This window comes from Cupressus sempervirens, chromosome 8 (genome assembly GCF_028749045.1).
Source record: "Cupressus sempervirens isolate cs-2001-9-10 chromosome 8, ASM2874904v1, whole genome shotgun sequence".
NCBI lineage: Eukaryota > Viridiplantae > Streptophyta > Pinopsida > Cupressales > Cupressaceae > Cupressus > Cupressus sempervirens.
In genome coordinates this window covers 36,716,708-36,740,420 of record NC_143125.1, presented here as the reverse complement: position 1 = coordinate 36,740,420, position 23,713 = coordinate 36,716,708, and positions in this window count along the sequence as shown.

The window sequence follows — 23,713 nt, the reverse complement described above, 5'->3', positions numbered from 1 at the left end:
AATTTTAATTTATGAAAAGAGCCCACAATTTCACCATTAATGAACCACCAAAGTGTAGAGAGAACATCAGGGCATACAAAATTTTAAGAGCCAGGGCACAGAAATTCTTGGTTAACACTCCAGTAAAATTGCAGAAGACATCACATAGTGCAGAAGTGTGAGTTTTGGTAGGTAAGTACTCTGTGACTTTCTAAGTAAATTTAAAGTATTTTCTATTGTGAAATTCCTAGGGTTCACTCAAAATGCCTCCCCAAAAAGAGTTTACTAGGCAAATAGATTATTTGAAACATTCTGTGCATGGTGACTTTCTTGAACAATTCCCCTTATTAGTGCATGAAATAACTAAGGGGAGGGAAGTCATTCAAAAACATCCCAGAATAGTTGTAGCAGAAGGTTTTTATGATAGAGCTAATTGGGAAAGAGATGCCCAGGTTTCCATGGGAAGTCTGGAGTTGTTTAAGAAATGGTTTTCAAAGCAAAAATTGGACACTCCTATGAGAAATGTTTGGGAGTTTGATATTGGTAAATTAACAGTCCCCACTATTTTCTTTGATAGTGATTTATTGATGGACCTGGCAAAGAAATATGATCCTATTACGGGATGGGTAAAAAATCATTCTGGAGTCAATCTTTTTAGGGTTTGCCCTAAGTTGTTCAGTGAGGTTTTCAACCTTAACCCTAACCATGTTGTGCATGAAATCATTGATATGGATGATTTACAAGCTAGATATGATGCACAATGAATTTACCTAAGAATAGGGTTACTGCAAGAGCATGCTGCTAAAATTGACACTTCGCCTGTGATTACAACCAGTACCCCAGAGCCATTGTTGAGAAGACATTTCAACTTGAGAGCTCAAGCACTATATTTTTCTCTTTGCAAGATTTTTGGGACAGATGAAGATCAAATTCTAGGTTCTATTATCCTTATAATGGCTAAAACCCTTCAATTTGGAATGAGTACCATTCTAGATTTTGCCACTTTTTTAGCAAAAGAGATTCACAATGGTTTGGTTGGAATAGCAAGGGGAAAAGTAAACAAACCATTCTTTTGGTATTCATTGATGATGCATGTATTCTTATACAAGGGATACACTTTCTTCTCCAAGGGTATGGAGTTGGAAACAACCAAGGATGGAGAGAGGAATCCAGTGCAGTTGTGGAGTGTGGATATGACTTCAGAAGCCACAGATGCTAGTTATGTAAGATTTGACATATATTTCACATCTAGGTTGAGATTGCTTTTGAGAGGTGACAACCCTAGAATTCCACAAGCATTGTTGGAATTGGTTAGACCTAAAGACCATGCACAAGGATTTTTGGTTAGTCATAATTGGGGGGATATAATCCCTTATAATGTTTCAACTATGATAAGGGTATATGGTTTTGTAGGAAAGTCATATGTGTTGACTTTTCATGTGCCCTTGAAGATAGGGATTGCTGAGCTCATATGGCAGATAGGCACTATAGATGAGAGGGAATTGTTTAAGAAGGGCACTTTCTTTCTAATTGTTACTATAGTGCATGATTTTGTCTTTGTCAAAAAAGGGTGGAAGCACCTGAATTTGTTTTTGGACAGATATAACATGGCAGAGTCTTAGGCTAGATTCATTGACCCTGAAGGATTCTATGACCTTTTAAAAGAAAGGGTGAGAGCTTCTCATATGGTACATCAAGTTTACTATCCAAAATATATAATCATAAATATCTTCACATTGCAAGAACAAGAATTGAGGAAAGAGAAATGGATAGTTTTCAGTAAGACCCTAGAATTCATTAATGCTTTTGACCCCTAGTATGACCCATTGAAAGATAAGAAATACCTGGGAGCTAAAATTAAAGCATTAATGAATAATTTTTCCATAATAATTCAAAAAATGAATGAAAGAAAGCTATGTATGTTGAGACACATCCAAAAAAGGCTGTAAAAGTACAAAGAAGAATAAGTAGTAGAAATGTGGTAGCTCTTGGCCAATATAGATTGCAAAAAAGGGCAGGTTATGTCATGATTCAAAATGTGCAACAAGCACCCCCTCATAAGAAGCCAAGGTCAAGAAGTCCATCTGTAGCCAGCTCTCCAAAAAGGAAAAAATTAGAAAAGGGGTCTTCTTCTTCTCAAAAAGAACAATACTCCCCAAGGAAGTCCCCAATCCATATAGATGATGAAGCATCTCTAAGGGAATAGCTTAGACAAATGGGTGGAGAAGGGGATGTGATTGTCACTTCTACAGACCTGGATGTTGGAGAGCCACAAGAACCTCCTACACCTTCAATGGGCCTAACCATTATTGATTACCAAGGTAAGGAAATTGACCCAATAGTTGCCCAGGCTTCTAAAATATTTATTAATGATGAAAATTTTGTAAGATCTAGGGCTTTTGCTCAGTTTTTGTGGAGATTAAATATGGGAAATTTTGAGAAAGCCTGTGAGAAAATCAAGGCTGAGAAACCAAATAAACCTGACCTAGTTATTAAGGGAGAGGTGAAGTCAAAAATTTTGAATGATTTTTCTGAGTTTACTCCTGAAGCTAGGAGGCAAATAGTTAGATAGTCAAGAGTCCTCCTTCTGCCAGAATGGGATATAGAAAATGCTATTATTTTTGATTCAGTAAGGAAGCAGAAGGATGTTCAACTAACAACTGCTGAAGAAATATTATAGGATCATCGAGGTGTCAAATTTAGTGATGATCACCAAGCCCTTGTTATATGGTCCATGGAAAAGAGGGAAAATACCAAGATGCATGAGTTTCCCACTGCAGAGCATACTGGTACATTGATAGTATACAGGGCTAGTGAGGTAAGTAGTAAGCAAATAATGGGAATGGCCTCAGAAGTGCTAAATTTTTTTGGTGTTGTATCTGGCTAGGAAGAAGATAGATTTACCCAACTCAATGCTAGGTTTGAAGAAGTTTTAAAAGCATATGAGGAAAGGGGTATACAGATACAGTCACTGGAAAAAAAAGTATCTCAAATGGAGAAGGTACTGGGGAAAAGAAAAATGGGAGAAACTAACAAACCCAGGATTGCCTACCCCCAAAGGCCACCTATTGAACACTTCAAGTCTACTCCAATAGTTGAGATACCTGATACTCCAGAAAGACCTCAGTTCTATACTGTAGATGATTTTGAAGAAAAGAAGAATAAGTTGTATGCCATGCATGTAGAGCTTAACAAACAACATGAAGAAAAACTGAGGCATGGTATTATCTATCTAATAGATAGAATAGAGTGGCCCACATTCTTTGATCAATTGTCAAAAATTTCAGCAATCAGGGATGAATTAAAGCAAAATGAAGCTATATTTAGACCCATTGTACAGAAGTGGACAGAGAGAAGCTCAGATATCACTACTATGTGTATATCTATTATTCATTTAACATATCATCAGATAGAAGGAATTTTTGACTTGCTAAATAAGTTGGAGGATTTTGATGATAAACAAGATTCTTTCTATAGAAGATTAACCAATTACCTTTCCAAGTATTTTGCAAAAAAAATAGATTTATTCCCTTGTGCTCTTAAGTCAGTTGATAAAATAAAAGAAAAGGAAGAATGGAAGAGGGAGCTAGATGAAGCTTTTGGTGAGAGAATAAATAGGGTTATAAATGAAGCTGGCCATCTGTTGTGGGCAATAAAAAATGAGGAGTTGGTTAAAGTGCAAATATTTTATAACTCTATCCGAAAAGAATTGGTTAATATGGAGACATTTGCAAATTCCCTTTTAATTGTACAAAGAGAAGTTCTAAGTTTTGATTGGCCAGATGATGTTTTCTATAATAAGTGGAATGAAAAATTCATGTCTATAGAGCAGATGTCAGAAGATGACGAGGCAGAAGGTCATGCAGATGTAACTGTTACTTTAACAGTCGATGAAAAAGATAGAGAAAATCCCCAAGTTAAAGTAAACTTACAGATAAATGAAGGACACATGTCACTTTCAAGCCTCATGGTCACTTATTCCGAGGAATCTGATAGATAAAAGAATCAAATCATTATGCCAATTCCAGAGGATGTAACAAAAAGAGCCCACAAAAGGAATGTTTGATGTAAAACTTTTTCTATTACTCACATTTTTGTCATCTTGTGATGAGTGTATGCAAATGTTTCTTGTAAAAGACACCTGTCACTTTCTCTTAGCCTGAAGCTTGTTGCATCTCACACTATTTAAGTGAGATTCCAAGGCTAAAGAATGGTCTAAATTCTATTTTTCTAAGTGATATGCTTAGTCTATCTTTGGTCCAATTTTTTTTGAAAGCAAGTTTGTGATGTATTTTCTCTGTCAATTCTCTGAGAATACATGAATATAGAATGAGCTGTGTTTCTTTCTGAAGGTCATTTTGAGTCTATTGTAAATGGTACACAATTTTCAAAGAAAATAAATACAAATTTTGAACTATCCCCATATCAGTTCTTTCTGAATCTTGTCTCCTTTTAATTACTTGGTTATCTTAATATTGTATAAGTAAAGGCTTATGCAATTGAATGCAGTCCAGTTAGGTTGTATATCTATTTATCACTATTGTTAATTCAATGGATTAAATAAAAGCTTTGGTGAATGTGATAAGGTTGCTTTAGTGGTGGAAAGGGTTTTGAATGATAAATTCTGATAAGAATTGCTGATAAAACTTGTTGTAAGGAAAAAAATTAGATCTAAGAATTTGCTATAGACTTTGAACCCAAATGGATTAGGCACTGATCGAATTTTGATCCAGCTGAAAGAGAGAAATATCACAAATGGTTGTCAAAATGCAGCATCAAATCAAATTTTACTTTCATTTCCTGTAGATCTTCAAAGTTGGCTGGTAGTTGTCTGCATAGACTATTCTACCTTTAGTTAGCCACTTTTTCTGAGAACACTTGCAGATCTATAGAAGAATTTTTGGCCATATCTATTATATGGGATGTGTCTATCCAGTTATCCAGAATTGTGTACGTATTTGAGGATTTTAGATGAGAATTAGAATGAAAATAAAAATAATCCTCATACAGTTTTCCCAGTCTTGAATCATCCCTAGGTATACCCACCCTAGTTTTGCAAAGCCAGAAGAGTAGAAAACCACCCTTCGTTTTGTTGAAGTTGGGCCCAAATGCTTTGCACATGCAATTCTTAACAAGAATCAGCTAGTCTTTAGATTGTATGAGTAATGTCATCTTGGTATTAAGCATTTTGTTGCTTAGTAGTTTTAGTCCTTTTTAAAACACCAACAACTTGAAAGATGACTATAAACTTCTTCATACTCATATTGAGATGAATTTCTTTCAAATTTAGATTTAATAACATTCTCAACATGATGCAATCTATGAATAAGAGAAATCATTTCTTGTGTATCTGACTAATCATGTGAATCCATCTTACCATCTACTGTTGAAACATTACAAACATATGTGCTCTGTTCTTCTGATTGTGACCGAGATAAATGTGATTCACCTTCTTTGCCTTGTGTCATCTCTACATGACATGTTGGACTAGCAATATCATGTTCATTATTAGAGAGATAACTCTCATCTTCCTCACTTGCACAAGACTGAGATCCAAGTGCAGGAACTTCAAGTCTAAAAACATTAGTAACATCATCACATATATAATTATCATGAAAAGAACTTACTACTGTAACTAAACCTTGATTCATAAGATCATCACATTGCTCATTTATGTCAAAGTCTGAAACATATCTTACTGTTGTAGCATTAATAACATGCATAACTTCATTTGTAACCTAACTAACCTTCCTTATACACACAGTCTGATATGAATTTTCCACTTGATTAAAACTTATAGCATGGGTATTGATAAGCTGATTTGAAATTGAAGCATCAATACCACATCCATCCTTACTTTCAGATACATTATACCGGAACACATTTTTAGCAAAATGACTTCTAGTCAATCCATATTTCAAATTATTTTCAATATCCCTAGTGGTCATAAAAGCTTGATACAATGTTTTTGGTTCTTTATCCCTTATTAGATAGTTCATTTTCTTGTCAAATGCATCAAATTAAATAGATAAACACATTTGATCATTCAGTCTATGACTCTTAGGGATCTCAATCAAAACTTTTGAAAATATGATGTTAAATTGAGAGACAAGTTCATCACTCTCAATGTGAATCCTCAAAAATTTATCATAAGAATCAAATTTGCTTACCTGTTCTCCAAATTGCTCCATGAAGGTGGAATGCAACTCACCCCAAGATGAAATAGAACATGCTGCTAGAAAAAAAAACCAGTCTCTAGCATCACCTTCCAAAGTTTGAACAAATAACTTCATATGCACATCCTCATGAGCAATCTCATAGTCACCCATCAAATCATTGAATAACTCAACATGATGACCAGTTGAAACATGATGGTTCCCACTAAACTTAGGTAATTTATTTCTAACATCATTAGGAATGACATTGGAGAAATCATGAATACCATCAAAGCATAATGGCATATACCACTTGGTAGAAATAGACCTAGAAATATCACTAACAGTCTGCATACTAGGTGAAAGGAAACTTGACATTCTTCAAAGATATAGAACTCATTCACCCATAATAAATCTGATTTGTAATTTGCAGTAGATCTATACCCTTCTACCCATGAATCTCTTCAAATACACTTCACAAACTTAAAAAAAATAGCTGAAATTCAATCCAATGAAGTGTATGAAACTTTTGAAACTATTCTCCTCTTCTTAGTGCTGAAACTCACTTGATGGAGAATATACTTTTCACAATCAATTTTCATGAAAAGAAAATACATGGAAATAAGAATACCTCAAGATCTGGATGGCTAAAAGTTCTCTACCTACCATTTACAATAGCAGACCCAAAATCTTATCAAATCCTTACTGAACCTTTTGAATCAACAGACCACAAATCTTGCAACCATTTAAATGTTTCAACCTCTTTAGATCTATTCTTCTCCTGCAACAACTAATCACAATTCATGTATAATACTACACTGGTATAGAGATTAACTTCGAGTCACCACTCACATTAAGTGAGACATGAACTAAACTAGATTCAAATAGAACTACAAACTAATTTGAAAAAATAGTAGATAGAAAGAACCTCATTTAAATTTATGTTGAATTTGAAACCTCTATACAAAGCTGAAACATAACTCTTTAACGCCATCAGATCCAAACTACACTTCTCTTTTCATTAAAAAAATTTGACAACAAATTTAGATCTACCCAACAATGTGTTGAAAGCCCTCAACAAACTACACATACAATTAAATGTCACTGGTTGTAGAGATAGAGTCACCACTCACAATTGTGAGAAAATATTTTGAAACACAAATTATTGCTGATCTAATTCTGAACTAGACTTTTAGCATGAAATAAACTTGCAGATCCTCAAACATTTTGAAAAGAGAACAAGATACTGATCAATCCTTTGACTTTGAAACTTTATAACAACACTTGCAAAGACTAAACTAACTAAATATAGACACAATTTAAGTCTTACAACATACTACTATAAAGGGATAAAAACTTACTGGGGTGCATGGAATTCAGCAAGGATATGGAAAACACCTCACAACCTTATTGTTGTAGCAAAATTGTTCCGATGTATTGAATCCTCTTTAAATTCTCAAGGTTTTTCCATCACATAGATTCAATACACTCCCCAATAGAGTCACCATTTTTTTGGTGTTTGAAAATGTTGAAGGTTTTCAATTACCTTGATGAGAATATGGTACATCTAGGGGCAGCTAACTCCCATCTTCAACATACTATTTTAAACATTGAGCCAACTATAAGGCTTGAGCCTTCTTCATTTTAGGCTCTACAAAACCTAGATAGGTGGACCTCAGATTCAATCAATATGGTACCAGTGCAAAAAAACATATTTATGAAGCTAACAAAGTAGATAAAAGCCCTTATATCTCTTGATGACTTATGAAATGACATAAATCTACAGTAGCTAAATGCAAAACAATGGAGTTCATAAGCTAAGTGAGGGAATCACATGAAAGGGAAAGAATGTTTGATTAATAATGTTGAGTTCAACAAAACCTCAAATATGTAGCAATAAGAACTAATGATCCTATACCTGACCAGTGCCTAATAAATTGGGAAAATCCATGAATCAAATGCATACATATGGATATTTGATACTTATTTATATATTCATATATATAATCTATCTATTCACCTTGTAAATAGACATCCATGTTCAATTTGGATCTCATTCTTACATGATATCCCCATCAGTAAAATTCCAACCCTGTTGATTCCCCTGAAGCATTTACATAACCCCTTGAGTTATAAGCAACAATGAAATAACATACAACCTTAAGGGACTACAAATACAACGTAAGCTCTTTGTTCAATGATTATAAAACATTGAAGATCATTGATAAAGGAGACAAGATTAAAGATGAAACTCAACCTACTATTCTTTGTATTAATTTCCTTGAAATAATACATTCATATGCATGAAATGAAAACATAGAAAAACCTAATAGATCTAAACTATCTATATTACCCTTTTTAATGTTGTTCATACAAGAGAATTATACTGAAAGAATGGTGTCACAGTATTGGGAATACATCAAGACTAGAACCAAATCTTGGTATCACAACCATAAGCAATTCTTCTCCAACAAACTAGAAATGGTACAATGAGAAAGAATGAGAAAGATATAGGATGAAGGAATTCTCGGATCCGCTCTACATCTGACACATATGTCGACTTGAAATTCCCTCTCTTTGCCAGGAAAAGAATCTCTCTAATCTCTCTCTTGCATGGGTAAATCAAATCTTTCTCATTTTGTCTCTCAAAGGCATAAAATATCTCAAAACATGATGATGAAAGAACATCAATGATTCTAGATATTAAATGCACTCAAGATTAAAAGTGAAAATTAGTTAAAATGCCTCTAGAAGACAAGAAAACCTCTTAGAATTGATTTTCTTCACCATCAAGCTCCAAAAAACTCTTATGTTTGCCTCCTAGCCAATTCTGATGATCCATGATGAAAAACACCCATTTTGATGAGAATGCCCTAGAATTTACAAATTGGCTTATAGCATGAACCAGTGAATAGCTATGGAGAAACTAACCTCAGATTCAAAAAAATTAGATCATTCTAGTTCTAGTGCTATATTGGAGCATCTATTTTGAGCAAAAAATGCCCCTATTATGCCCATTTGAAAATCGGGCTCCCATTCATGGTAGAGTCATTAAAATGATCAATTTGAAAAAATTTAAAAATCCTATAGTCAGAACTATAGAAAATTATAATTTTAAATCAAATTTTCAAATTTGATTTTGGAGGTCTGCACGTGAGTTTAAAAAAATTAATTTTGGGACTTTGATTTTTTCATCATTTTTCTAGCCGAGTCAAACTTGGTTTGACTATCCTTGCCATGTGTCAACATGTAATTAGCTTAGGCCTATATAGTTAGGCACCACATGTCACCACATTATTGGTCCTACTTGCCACCACATTAGCATGCCACCTAGATGCCATGTCATACTCGCTATGTTGCTATAGTAACCATCGTGCATCTTTCCCTTAGTGACATAGCGAAAACCACACAATCTTCCATGTGTTGCAATCTCAAGCAACATCATTTGAACTTGCCACATCATCGCATGCATTGGTTTGTGCCACATGGCACCTTGTGGTTGGTCTAGAACTCCACATCATCACTCAGTCATTCTATACCAACTATCAGTTGCCAGAACTCAATTTTTGGTTTGTTGACTACATTTAGAAGTGGGACCCACATTGCATTTTACCTTGGATTTTACCTTGGTTAGATTTTCAATTTTTTTGGCAATTCGCTATGTCACTAGCAAAAAACCAAGGATTTTATGGCAAGAGACATAGCGACTTGCCAGATTGTTCAACTTTTCGGCAACCTCAATCCTGCTAACATCATCCCTTCATTATGCATGTTCATTCAAATTCACAATCTATCACCATCTGGTCATCCATACTGGGCCCCTCCACATTAAGTGGCTTCCAAAAGCCTTTGTCCTTGGACATTATGCATTTCGTGAAGAATAGTATTTAAAAGCCAAAAGGCACCCCCTCCTGCTCCATGTGGGATAAAATTTTATGCACTGGGTGCTTCTTGTGCATTAATGGCTTCGAATTCATATATGTCTATTATTGTTGCCTCTTTCTCCTTCTTGGAAGCTTGCTTCTTACTTTTAGACATCTTTCAAAGTTGACATGGACCTGTTCCTTTGATGTGGGGCTTTGCTTAATGCAAACATCAATAAATAAATAAACTTCCCCTTTTCCTATTTGCATGGGCTGCCCTGTAGGCTTCCTCCCTCTTAACTTACATGGATTGCCCTTCTTAGTCTACTCACATAACTCTCTTTTTCTTATAAATTCCTCCAAAGTATAATACCAGTAGATTTGTCTCCACCAAAGAGACTATGCACAAGTTTTTCCAACCGTGGAAAATTATTTCTTCCCTTTTAAAAATGTCATTGAGATCTTGAAACATTTTTGCAAGTGTAAAACATATCCATAAGTGCCTTCTCTTGTTTAATCATGGAGGCTTCCTTTTCCTATGGCTGAGTTTTATTTTTTATTTTTATTTTTTGTTGTTGCTTTCCTCCAATCACCTGCGGTCTCATCTTTCAATGCTCCTGCTATGGCTACAGATTATCCTTCCTAACGTGGGCTTCTGATGTTACATGCCGGCTTCCAATTTCTGGGTTGCTATTCCTTTTTCTTTTTTGCATGAAATTTCTAAATATTTATGCATTGGTTTTCAATTTCACAGCAAAGGCCTCCCTTACTGATTCTCCCTATGGAAGCTCTTTACCTCTATAATATTTTTGTTTGTTGTGGATTGCTCCTTCATTTGTGAATTTAGAATGTAATGAAAAGGAAAAGTTGACAACCCTACATCCACTTTAGATCCACACCATTGCAAAATGCACTTCAAACTTTATAAAAGGCCAGGTTGAAAAACTGGTGCCATTATAAAATGGTTGAAGTATTTCATTTGCTTTTATGAGTTAGTGTGTCGATTGGGAATAGAAGACACTAATGTGAGGGTCTTTCATTTTACCTTTATTCCAAAGCCTTTATTTTAAAACAACTTCCCCAAAATCATAAACAACTTCCATTTAAATAAACATGACACCCAATTTTTCATGCAAAAAAGAAAATTCGTTGCTTCTATATGCTTGCAGGTCTACTCAAAACATTACCATTCTCCTCTTTAAAACACCTTCAGTTTCATTAATTTTATCAATCTGACAAAATGAATTGGACCCCAAAGTGGTTTGGCTAATTTTAAAAAAAAAAATTTGTTTCAAATAATTGATCAATCAAATTGACCCATTTGGATATCTCAGACTGACAGGATTCAAATTCAATCATCAATTAATCATTTAAAACTCACTTTTAATCAATTCTGCAAATTATGATTTTGTGTCTCGAGGCCCGCCTACTGGCCTTAGAAATTGATTCAATCAAGTAACCATGCCACAAAATTTGGCATGAGCATTCAATCCTACACACTCTATCATACTGTAAATTCTTAGCCCACAATGAATTCCCTGTCAAAATATTTTAATTTCTACACATCCATACTTCAATTATCCTGCAAGCAAAGAGTGTTAAAAAAACATAAATTGGGCTCAGGTTTGGCATTAAAAGCTGGGTTATTGATCACTTGGGGTTCTGAAAACCAGGATATAGGTTCTTTGTCATTTAAAGGATAAGAATCCATAATTAGGGCTTATGCAAAATAACAAGACAGATTTGGTAAATTTCCAAAAACAGGAACTTGGAAATTTTAAACTGGGAAATGTGCCAAAAAGTAATTTTTGGTAAATAAATAGACATAAGAAAGTATGCAAATAGATTCGTCATGACTTGAGAATTTGCATACTTCAGGGATTTTTAGGACACAAGGTAATGGTACAATCCATTTAGGCTTAAAAATCATAGGATCAAAGTTATAACATGCCAAACATGGGTACAGATCAATCAGGATACCTTAGCCATAACAAAACAATGTAAACTAGGTTTTTAATCATGTTAGCAAACTGATCAAATGGATTTGTCATGATCTCAAAATTAGAACATATGAAGTGTTTGACCCTTGGAACACAATGCAAAAATAATTTCTTTATTTGGGTCAACTAGGTCAAAGATATCATTGGTCGAATAGTGCTTTCCAGAATTGTGAATAACTACACAAATGCACGAAACAATAAATGACCAACTTTGAGGGGTTCAAAACCTATTCAAATAGATTGGAAATAGGCCAAATATCAGAAAACATGTTCTTTGATATGCATACTAAACATACCCAAAGTGGCGGGTCATGAAACATTCCTGGGTAAAAGATATTCAAAGACAAACTAGGCCTCCTATCGCTATTTGACACTTGGGCAAAGTTGGAAATTTTGACACTAGCTCAAAATGGGACTTCATTGAATGATTCGAGATGGAAAAATAACATTTTGGATCACATGCATATGTCAAATGAAAGGTTTTAAGCCACTCAAATACCATCTAGGCCTCAAACTGATAATTGGCTACATATGCATAAAAAGCACTTTAGGGCATTGATTCTTCAAAAATTTCAATATGTGACTGAAAATTGACCATTCGGTTTTCGGTCCCAATAGAACTGTTATGTTGTTGAATTGCACAACATTTTCAAATCTCTTATACTTGCAAATTCTATCCTCTACACTTCATTCAATTTAAAAGTTTTGATTCACTTCTACCTGAGATAAAATGGCAACAAGATTTCCTATGTTTGACAGACTTAATGGGATCAAATCCACATTGCAGAGTTTCACAAATACCTCACTCCATTTCTATGACATGCAAGATTTTCAAAGGAGCATGAGGTTGGAGCCAATTCACCCTATAACCAAGAAACTCTAAGGAAGTGGGTTAGTGGAAGTAGCTAGGTTTTCGATGGCAGTTCAAGCTCCTAAATTAATTGTTGAATGTATAAATCACTACAACCCAAATATCAAACAAACTTTGTTGCCTTATCAGACAGTTCTAATCTCTATTGATAGGAAAACTGTAGTAAATTGCCTCCAAGATCCAAAATGGGATAAGTTTTCTAAGTTGACAGTAGGAGGAGCAATGTTTGAGTTCTCCTTGAAGAAAATGGTGTGGAGAAAAGAAATTATAAGGTCCTGGTTACAAAAGCTATGGGGCACCAAGAGTAAGGGTCCTAAAACTCTATTTGGCATTGATCTCAAGCCCTAGATCATAGACATTCTAGTTCTCTTGCATAGATTGAAATGTGAGGTAGAAGCACTTAATTTTGTTGAACAATATTTCTTTTTGGTACAAATTATCTTTTTAGATACACAGTATGTTGATTGGGCCTATGAGGTAAGTGAGCATCGATCTAGAGCCCTTAGCACCATAAAGTTTTACAACACCTTTTTCATGTCTTATTTCTTGATTTATATGTTAGCTTCTCTACAATTGTGGCCAAGCCTTCCCAGAATAGAGAACTTTCCTAATGATGTGAAAAGCTATGAGTTTTATCCATGCTTGTAATTACAGAATAGTTATACAGAATATGTCAAAGTTAGTGATGCATTTATGATGAGAATTTGTAGGGAACTCCAAGGATGCCCCAAGAGGAGGTTTAGCTTAGAGGAAATGGTGTCTATTAGTTATTTTGTTAGCCGATCTATCTAGTTCTCATCCTTCTCATATTTGTGTCTTGTAGCTTTTGATGGATTTCCTTTGAAGTTGCCTAGGTATCCAAGTGATATGATTGTTTTGATAGAGATCATGAGATAGGCGAACTAGGTGAATGCGCTGAGTGCAAGCCTGAAGAAGAAAGGGTACAAATTCCCTCTGAACGTTGTAGCTTATAGCTATGAGTCTCACTTTGATGTGAAAATATGCTCAAAGCATTCATGATTAAATATCAATTGGAGGCATATGAGGTCATGAGACCTATGTTTTACCTGAATGGCTATGCAAGAGATGTGTTGCAGATTGGGAGCGTGATCAAACATGTTACCACAGTCGAAGACTATTGCGCAGACTATAGAGATGAGCTCAAAAGTAGAGATCATGCTTTCACTATGCTCACAATGGAGCAAATCAAAACATATGGTATAAACTTTGATATAGAAGGCTTGGAAGATGATGGCCAAAATATGTATAGCAATACATATTTAACCAAGTTAAGGGGGATTCCTATCAATTTAGAGCTAAATGAAGATGTTGAGGAGAATTTTTATGTTATGATGGCTAGGATCATCAAGAGAATGGGGAAATAGGTTGAATGGACAACCAAGAGGAGTCAAAGTAAAGGTGCAGGCACTCAAGCTTCTCTAGTAGTAGCAACACCATCCTCATCCTAGAGTGCTACACTAGGCATAACAATAGCTACCACTCAAGGGCCAGCTCAACCATTAGGTGGAGGTGATCAACCTCTAGACAAGAATGTTCCCATAACCAAGACCTGTCACAATGGTTCCCTCCCAGTCATTGGAACCCAGACTAGTACTGAAGAAAAGAAGATGAAGTATCTGAAGGAAGTCATGGCCACCTCAATTCCATCCACCCATGTTACACTAGTTCCATCACCTCATGTTTCTCCAATCCCTTCTCCCCATACTACTCGAGTTCCCTCTCCTCATCATGGTCCCCTTCCACCAGCAAGTGCTACACTTCTACAACCAAGAGGCTCTTTAGTATAGATAGTAGAATTAGGGGATGGAAAAAGCAGTAGTAGTGAGTCTATTGAGCCTGAAAAAGTAACAAAGAAAACTCCAGAAGTGGATAAAGGTCAGAGTTCTTCTAAACTCATCTCCTAGGATCTGAAGAATCCTTTCTCTTTAATTTTTGTGACAACCACTCCATCTAAGAGGAAGATGTTTAGTATAGAATCACTCAAGATGGCCTCCAAGGTGATAGGTACTAACTCCTAGTTGGAGGATGCTCTGGAGAGAAAAAGGAAAAGGAAAGATGAGAACACTTCTACTAAAGATACTATATCTCTCGCAATCCACTTTGGATTCACATTGACAAAAGTAAAGATGCAGAAAACCTTGTCCATACTTGGGCAGGATCCAAAAATAGGACACTTGACAATAGAGATTGCCAAGCCCAATAAAGGAGGGAGATTTGAGGACATGAATGCTAATGATTTTACCTTGCACTCTGTGGATCTTGGAGAAGCTAGGCATGACACTAAATTTGGCTTATGGAAGTCAACCAACGAGGTGATCAAGGGATAGCTAGAAAGTCTAAAGTTGTCTAAGACCAAAATGAAGGCTGAGATAGAAGAATTGATTAAGTTCATTACATAGCTAACTACTCCATTGGCAACCATCTCTGGAGTACTAGTGACTAAAAATCCTACTGTTGTTGAAGTTCAGGCCCTCATCTCTCAACTCCAAGAAGATAGGCATTTTGGTCAGATTAGCAAAGAATGGATTGAGAAGCTCAAATCAAAAGGAGCCACTATTATGGAATAGATTGGTAATGTTATCTTAAGGTTGGAAAAAAAAAAAGATAAAATTATATCAAATAGCAATACTCTAGCTGGAGAAAGGGTGAAGTGCGATGATTGCATATCCCTCTTGAAAATTATCATCCAGATGAAGGATAAGGAAGTGATTGAAGCAAAAATCTTACCAAAGGGAGACGAACCTCTATTCAAGTGGCTTCAAAGCATGCAATTTAAGACTAAGATGATCCAGTCCGCATAGAAAGGGCTTAAAGAAATAAAGGATAAAGTGAAGAAGACACAAGACAAAGGATTTGAACTTATGAAGGGATTACATACAAATTCCTAGACTAGTGGCCAAGGAAAATAACTTATTGGGATCAATGTCATGAAGGAATTTTTTTCCAAATTTCTAGATAGTTTGTTTGATATATCTTTTGGTAGTCAAAACTAGGTTGCTAAACTCCAGGCACTTAGCAGATGCATACATGTGGCCACAAAGGAACTACTAAATCAGTTAAATGTTGTAAAGGAGTTAGATAGAGAACAGTCCAAATGGCTCTTAAGGTATACCAATATCCACATGCCTAGGCATGAAGAGCTGATCCCAATCATAGTTGCCACCAAGGACTACAGAGAAAAAGCAGAAAAGGGGAAGAAGTCAAAGTGATTCACATTCTGGCTTTTCTTTTGTTTTCTTTTTTAATTATTGAAATGTGACAAATTGGCACCTTGCCATTTGTCAATCTTGAGAAGATGAACCAATTGAACTTCCATTGTAATGGTCATCTCAAAATTTTATATGTATGAGATTGAAAGATTAATAAATAGGTCGAAGAATTTTTGGTGTGAAGTACTTTTTGTTGCATAGATAATTGAATGGTATTTTATATCAATTATTTTATGTTCCAGTTTCTGTTAGATTTAGTCTTATGTTTTCTCTTTTGTTTGAGTTGAAACAAGGAAAGAACAGAATTTTATTCCCCTGCTTCAAAAAAATGAATGATTGTGATAAGTAGTGTCATTGTTCATTCAAAGAGAGATCCCTTTAGCACTCTTCATTTGTTAATCACAATTCAAATTCATATTAACCTAGCTCTAACTTAGCTCCATACTAGTTATTACTCAGTTAAGATGTGTGGATTCATAAAATTGTTTAGAAATTCAAAAATTTAAATTTACCTGAGTTAGATTCTATTTAGATCTAGCTTGGTTCTACCTCTTCTATTCTCAGGTCAAGAACATACCCTGAGTTAGTTTAGGTAAAAAACAAAATTTATTGCAAAACAGTTCTAGGGAGCTGTACCTACCAATTTAGAGAAAATCCAATTCTTCCATAAGTGGCTTTTCAATTGTTCATAACTAAATATTTTTCCAAGTTTGGGTTTTAAGAGTTATAATTAAAAATAACAAATCTGTTTACTGACAAAAAACAAAAGAGAGTGAGTTTTGTGAAGACTAGGAAGGAAAATAAAAGTGAGAAATTGGAGCTTGTGCATATAGATGTATGGAGACTAGCTTAGGTATCTTCCTTTGGTAGCTCTCATTATTATGTTACATTTATTGATCATGCAACTAGAAAAGTATGGGTTTATTTCCTTCGATATAAATTTGATGTATTTCAAACTTTTGAGAAATGTAAATGCTTGGTTGTAAACTAGACTAGCAAGAAATTAAAATGTCTCAAATTTGATAATGATGGTGAGTATTGCAATCATGAATTTGAATTTTATTGCTCCCCTAATGGTATTTTTAGGTAGAAAATTGTTCCAAGAACTCCATAGAAAAATGGAGTGGCTAAATGTGTGAACATGACTATAATGGAGCATGCAAGGAGCATGAGGTTACAAGATGGGTTGCCCTTAAGCATGTGGGTGGAGATTATTAATACTATTATATATTTTATTAATAGAGGTCCCTCTACTCATTTGGATTGTGGTATTCGAAAGGAAGCATGGATAGTCAAGGAGGTTAGTTAATTTTTCCTCGAAACCTTCGGTTGTGAAGCATTTACTCATATAGATTCTGAAAATTGAATCAATCTAGAAGCTAAGTCAAATAAATGTGTTTTTTTTATATGACATTAATGTATTTGGTTATAGGATTTGGGATTTTGAAAATCATAAAATTGTAAGAAGCATGGATGTCATACAGGTTAAAACAAGAGTATGAAGGTAAGAAAATATTTAAATCTAGGTTAGTTGTAAAAGGATTTTCATAGAAAAAAAGGCATTGATTTTGATGAGATATTTTCTCATGTTATTAAAATGACTTCTACTCGCATTGTTTTAAGTATTGTGGCTATTGATGATTTGCATTCGGAGAAACTTGATGTTTAAACAAAATTTCTTCATGGTGATTTGGATGAAGAGATATATATGGCTTAGCCATAGGGAATTTAGGTCAAAGGTAAGGAGAACTTAGTGTGCAGATTGAAGAAAATTATATATGGCTTTAAGCAAGTACCTCGGAAATGGTATCTGAAATTTGATAGTTTTATGCATGAGCATGGATATAGTAGATTTCATTCATATCATTATTTTTAGTTTAAGAGGTTGGATAATGAAAGCTACATTATTTTATGTTTATGTGTTGATGATATGCTTGTAGGTAGGTCTAGCATAGATCACATTAAGTGAATGAAACACTAGTTAGTACAGTCATTTGCTATAAAGGATTTGGGGGCAGCAAAACAAATCCTTGGTATGAAGATTTGCAGAGATAGGAAGAATAGGAAATTGATGCTATCTTAGGTTGATTATGTTGAGAAGGTGTTGCAACATTTCTTTATGGAGAATGCTAAAGCTGTTAACACACCTTTACCTAGTCATTTGAAGTTAACGAAGGAGATGTGTCCAAAGAAACAAGCAAAGGAGGATAATGTTGGAATTAAAATAGGAAAGATAAACTTCTGGGGGGGGGGGGGGGGGGTGAATCAATAGTTTAAACTTGGACTCTTAAAACTTTCACCACACATATATTTCATGCATTGAATGACTAAACTAAAATAACATTTAAACATATAAGAAAACACACACATATGACACCAAATATGATTACCCAGAAACCCTTCAAATGAGCAGGTAAAACTAGGGTGGGGATGACATCCAAAAATCTTGACTATTGTAGTAATAAAGTGTATCCAATGAAGGTTACAATGTTTTTACCATGAAACATGATCTACCTTGTGAAAGGTCTACCTTGTTAAATTCTTACAAAGATTGTTAGATCTCACCTTGTTAAAGGACTTTTAGCTTACAGTTAAGTAAGCACCCTATTGAAGGATTTCATATAGCCTATGCAAACTACTTTGTTAATAGATTTTGAATAAAATCACCTATTAGAATGTCTTAGCTCAATCTTGTGGTTAGCACTTGCTTTCTTGATAATAGATCACCTCTAAATAGATGTATCTTCAATCCTTCTTGATTAGATGTATCTTTGCTATGTCCTTTTCTTTTTCTCTATTCTGCCTTAACTAATTATACAATGCAATCTCACTTCTAAATCACCACGAATTCTTTGTTTTCACATGCAAACTATCCTCTTTGCTCCTTCAACACTCATAGAAAGTTTAGGGTTTGTCATCCTTAAGAAGACTTTGGTGACTTAGGGTTAGGTATGAATCTACAACTGAGATCCATCTATTTTTTTGCTTAATAATTCCTATTTTCTAATTAGCTACATTTAATTACATAGGGATTCCAACTTTACATTCGTCCTTATCTCCAAAATATCATAACTCATCCCTAAGTTAGCTCAAAAATGGTTTACATACTCACTTATGCCTTTACCAAAAAATATGTCAAAATTGTTTCACTCGGCATTTGAAGTTGCTAATACTCGGCATGCACTAATCTTTATACTATGACTCAACATCTGTAGTGCTTAGCATCTACTATTTACTCAATACTTGAATAACTCAATATAGTCTCTCTGCTTAGCACTAGAGTGGGTCAGCACTTACTATGACTTGGCATGCTCTGATATATACATATTGTGCTTGACATGTGCTACTTGTTCGGCATGAACTAAGTAAATAACTTAAGTGTGTTGACACTCATTTGTCAAAACCAAATTAAGATCAACAATCTACCCCTTTGACATGAGTGTCAAAAACACTTAATTATGCATTTAACATCCTTATCCTTACAAGCATAACATATCTTAACTTGACTTACATACAAAACTTTAAAATTTCAAAATTTTGTAATAACTTGTATACCTCAAAATTTGATAACTCCCCCTGAGTTGATATGTCTATTCTGTATCCAAAATTAGGTACTCTTGCTAAGTAAATCTAATATTCTTTGACTTTATGTTGTTTATGCTTGCTCTTTCCTTAGCTTGCTTTTTCTTTTCTCTATCATTTGTCTTATTTATGTTTCCCCCTTCTATCTTTACTCTCCCTCATTTCTCATTCTCCTTATATTTTTCCAAAATTCTTATTCTCCTCCAAAAAATTCTATGCTTGGGTTTCTTCTTCCTCTTCATCATCTTCTTCTTTTTCCTCCTCCTTACCAATCTCTCCAAATTTTGCTTTCAATTTTTTCACTATCTTCTCCTTTTTCTTTATTGCAAAGGCTATCTTCAATTCCAATGTAATTTTACATTTTACCATTTCATAATTGCCAAATATCTTTGTACTTTTGTCTATATCTTCTAATAGTAAAGTGGTAATCACTATAGAGGCATCATCTACATTTATTTCATAACCAAGTGGCCTCAACCATCTCACCCTTGGTGTAGCAACTTATACAAAAGTGTAGTCAGCATCCACAAGAAAAAATACATTATCATAGTGCTTCTCCACAAGTGACACTAGTATTCTAAGCCTTTTCTTCATTGACTACTTGAAATCTTCAAAGTAGCTTGTCATCACAAATTCAAAGTTCTCACCTAACTACTCAACATATTCACCAATCTACATAGCTAATGACCTATTTGTTTTCCATGCAACTATTCCAAATTTTGGAAAGGTATTTTTCACATAAAATAATATGCATATTAATATGGAGCCAAATTTATATTGTGCACTCTTGGTTTTCCTTATTTCTCCAAGGTTCTCCATTAATTGTTGCAATTGTAGCTCTGCTAGATCATATGTATGATCTTTGTTGACAATCTTGTATCCAACATCCATAGTTATACAAGACATACAACTTAATCTACTATATTGATAGAACTTGTGTCATATAACCCTTATAGTAAAGTCTATTAGAGGATTAGTGATTGTGTCAATTGGCATGCCTCTCTTGTTACAAAGAGCTACAACATTTTTCTCAATCACCTCCTTTGAGTCACTTCTCAGTGTCTTAGGTCAATTTAGGGTTGAGTAACTAGTAACCTTATGAATCATTCTCTTAGTAATTTTGATATGTCCATTGTATAGCCATAGTGAACCATCATAAATTTTGCTAAGCACTATCTTAATCCATTCTATCTTGAATACATTTAGAAAATCTAGGGCTCATATTAATCCCTTTCTTTCAACAATTTTGACTTCTTCTAAAACACCATTATCACATAGTTTGTAAATGCTTCCCTAATCTCCATATCATCAATTCTTCCTATCTTATAGTTGTAGCATTTTCTTACATCTTGAACCGTTATTTCATTCAGTGGAATCATAGACAATGGCTTGCTTATAAGCAATATTAGAATAGAAAATGGGTTGTTTGACTTTGTTAATTACTAACTAAACATTAAAAACTTCCTTTACTTCTACATTCTTTGAACTTGATGCCATAATGAGAAACTAGAGTTTATGAAATTTAAACTATGTAGCTTAGATTTTGATAAATACCTTATGAAATCTAATGAAATGATGTAGAATTGCTACTAAAATCTTCTGCAATTTCTTTGGATGGATTTCCAAATCACCTATTTTTTTAATCCCTCTTTCTCAAATTTGAAATGATGTGAAATGAGATAAAAATCAATCAAATACCCTTTGAAAACCTTGCAATAAATTTTGAGTGCTTACATAACTATAAGCTTGGCATAAACTAGTTTCTAGCTTACTCAAAAACCACTAGAAATTCAGCATCAACTAGCATTCCACTCGGTATATATAGGAAACTTTTCATGCTTGGTAGTAACATGAAAAACATATCTTGAATTCCTATCAACATATATCATCTTTATTCATGATAATATGGTCCTTTTAGTACTAGAAACTTTTAGAACTAATGTATGATGTAACCTCTAAGTATTAGTCTCACATTCCTCTTGATTGCCTAGTTTGATGAGGTGTGATCACTTGACCCTTTGGGTGAAGTGATCCCTTCTCCATTTGATGTATTGCAATAATTTTTATTTTTCCATGTCTTATTCATCTCATTTTTTATGTGTTAAACATCTTCCTTGCATTTGGCTTTATCAAATTCATAACTTGGTGCCTTTGACCTAGTTGAACAATATTTACTAATGTGACCAATCTTCAAATAGCCGAAACATGTGATTTGGCTTTACCACCTTCGATAATTACCTTTGAAGTGTGTCCTATTACAATTCTTAGGAACATGTCCATATTATTGACAATAATGACAGCTATACCTTGTATTATAATCTTAGTTATAGGAGTTGTCATTGTTCCTTAACTTTGTTTCCCTATTTGATGACCACATGGGTTTAGATCTACATTCAAAAGCTCTATGTCCATACTTTTGAAAATTTTAGCAATATCCTTCAAATCTATGTGTGTGGATGATCTTGGTTCTACATTCATTTTCTTGATGATATTTCTTATTGCACTTGTGGTAGTGAACCATGTTCTTAGGCTTGACATTTTGATTTGTAGTCTTGCTCCTGCACGCATTAGCAATTTTTCCTTTCTTAAAACAATTATGACAACTAGGTTTGGAGTTATTACCTTTGTCATTCCTTTCTTCAGCATTTTTTGATGACTCTCCTTCTTCAGTGCCCGTGTGTCCTAGTGCAAATATATCATTATTGGATCTAGGAGATCTCAATAATTGCTCAAAGTATTTCATGGCTTCATTTGGGTTGTTGAAACTTTTAGCAGATTCATTTTCTCTCTTTAGATCACTCTACAATTCCTCATTCTGTAATTTCAATGTGGTTATCTCAATGTCCTTAACGTTTAATTCATATTTGGCATTCATTATTTGACTTAGAGTATCCAATTGCATGTTGGAAATATTTGTTAGCTCTATTGACTTCTCTTCTAGTCTATTGCTTAAAATTCTTTTATCTTCTTCAATCATGGCTTTATCTTCCATAGCTTTCTTCTTTTTTTCAGTCACCTCACATAGCAGTATGGCTTGTGATTCTTGCTCTAACTTGAGATTTCTGATTTTCTCAGATTAGGTTCTATTCTTTTCCATCAGATCTATAATTGCTACATCAAATTCATTGGAGTCACCATTGGCAAATAGCTTTGTAGTGTCAATCTTGTTGTATTGTGTGTCATTCTCTACAATAGCAATTTCTTTCCTTCTCTTCAAGAACTTCTTTAGTTCTTCTCTTGCTTCATCTAGTTGATGTAGAATGAGTTGTATCTCAATTCTTGATTCTCAATAATCTTTCCCAATTTGTAGACTTCCATTTCAAGATCTTTCCTCAAAGTTAGAAAGATTCTCTTTCAGATAACTTGGCTCTAATACCAATTGTTGGAATTATAATAGGAAAGATAAACTTCTAGGGGGGGGTTATAGTTTAAACATTGGACTCTTAAAAATTTCACCACACATCTATTTCATGCATTTAATGAGTAAACTAAAATAACATATAAACATATAAGCAATCACACACATATGACACCAAATATGATTACCCAAAAACTTCCAAATGAGAAGGTTAAACTAGGGTGGGGATGATGCTCACAAATCTTTACAATTGTAGTAATAAAGTGTATCCAATGAAGGTTACAATTTTTTGACCATAAAACATGATCTACTATATGAAAGGTCTTCCATATTAAAGGCTTACAAAGACTATTAGGTCTCACCTTGTTACAGGATTTCAACACCCCGTTAGAAGTGTGATTTCTTAAAGGAATTTAACTTAAAACTATGTAAACACCTTGTTAAAGGATTTCATATAGCCTATTAGGACTACTCTATTAAGAGATTTTGACTAAAACCATCTGTTAGAATGTCTTAGATTTGATCCTACAGTTAGCACTTGCTTGCCTAAAAATAGATCACCTCTAAACTGATGTATCTTAAATCTTTCTTGATTAGATGCCTCTTTGTTGTGTCCTTTTCTTTTCCTCTATTCTACTATAAATTATTTTGCAATGCAATTTCACTTCTAAATCA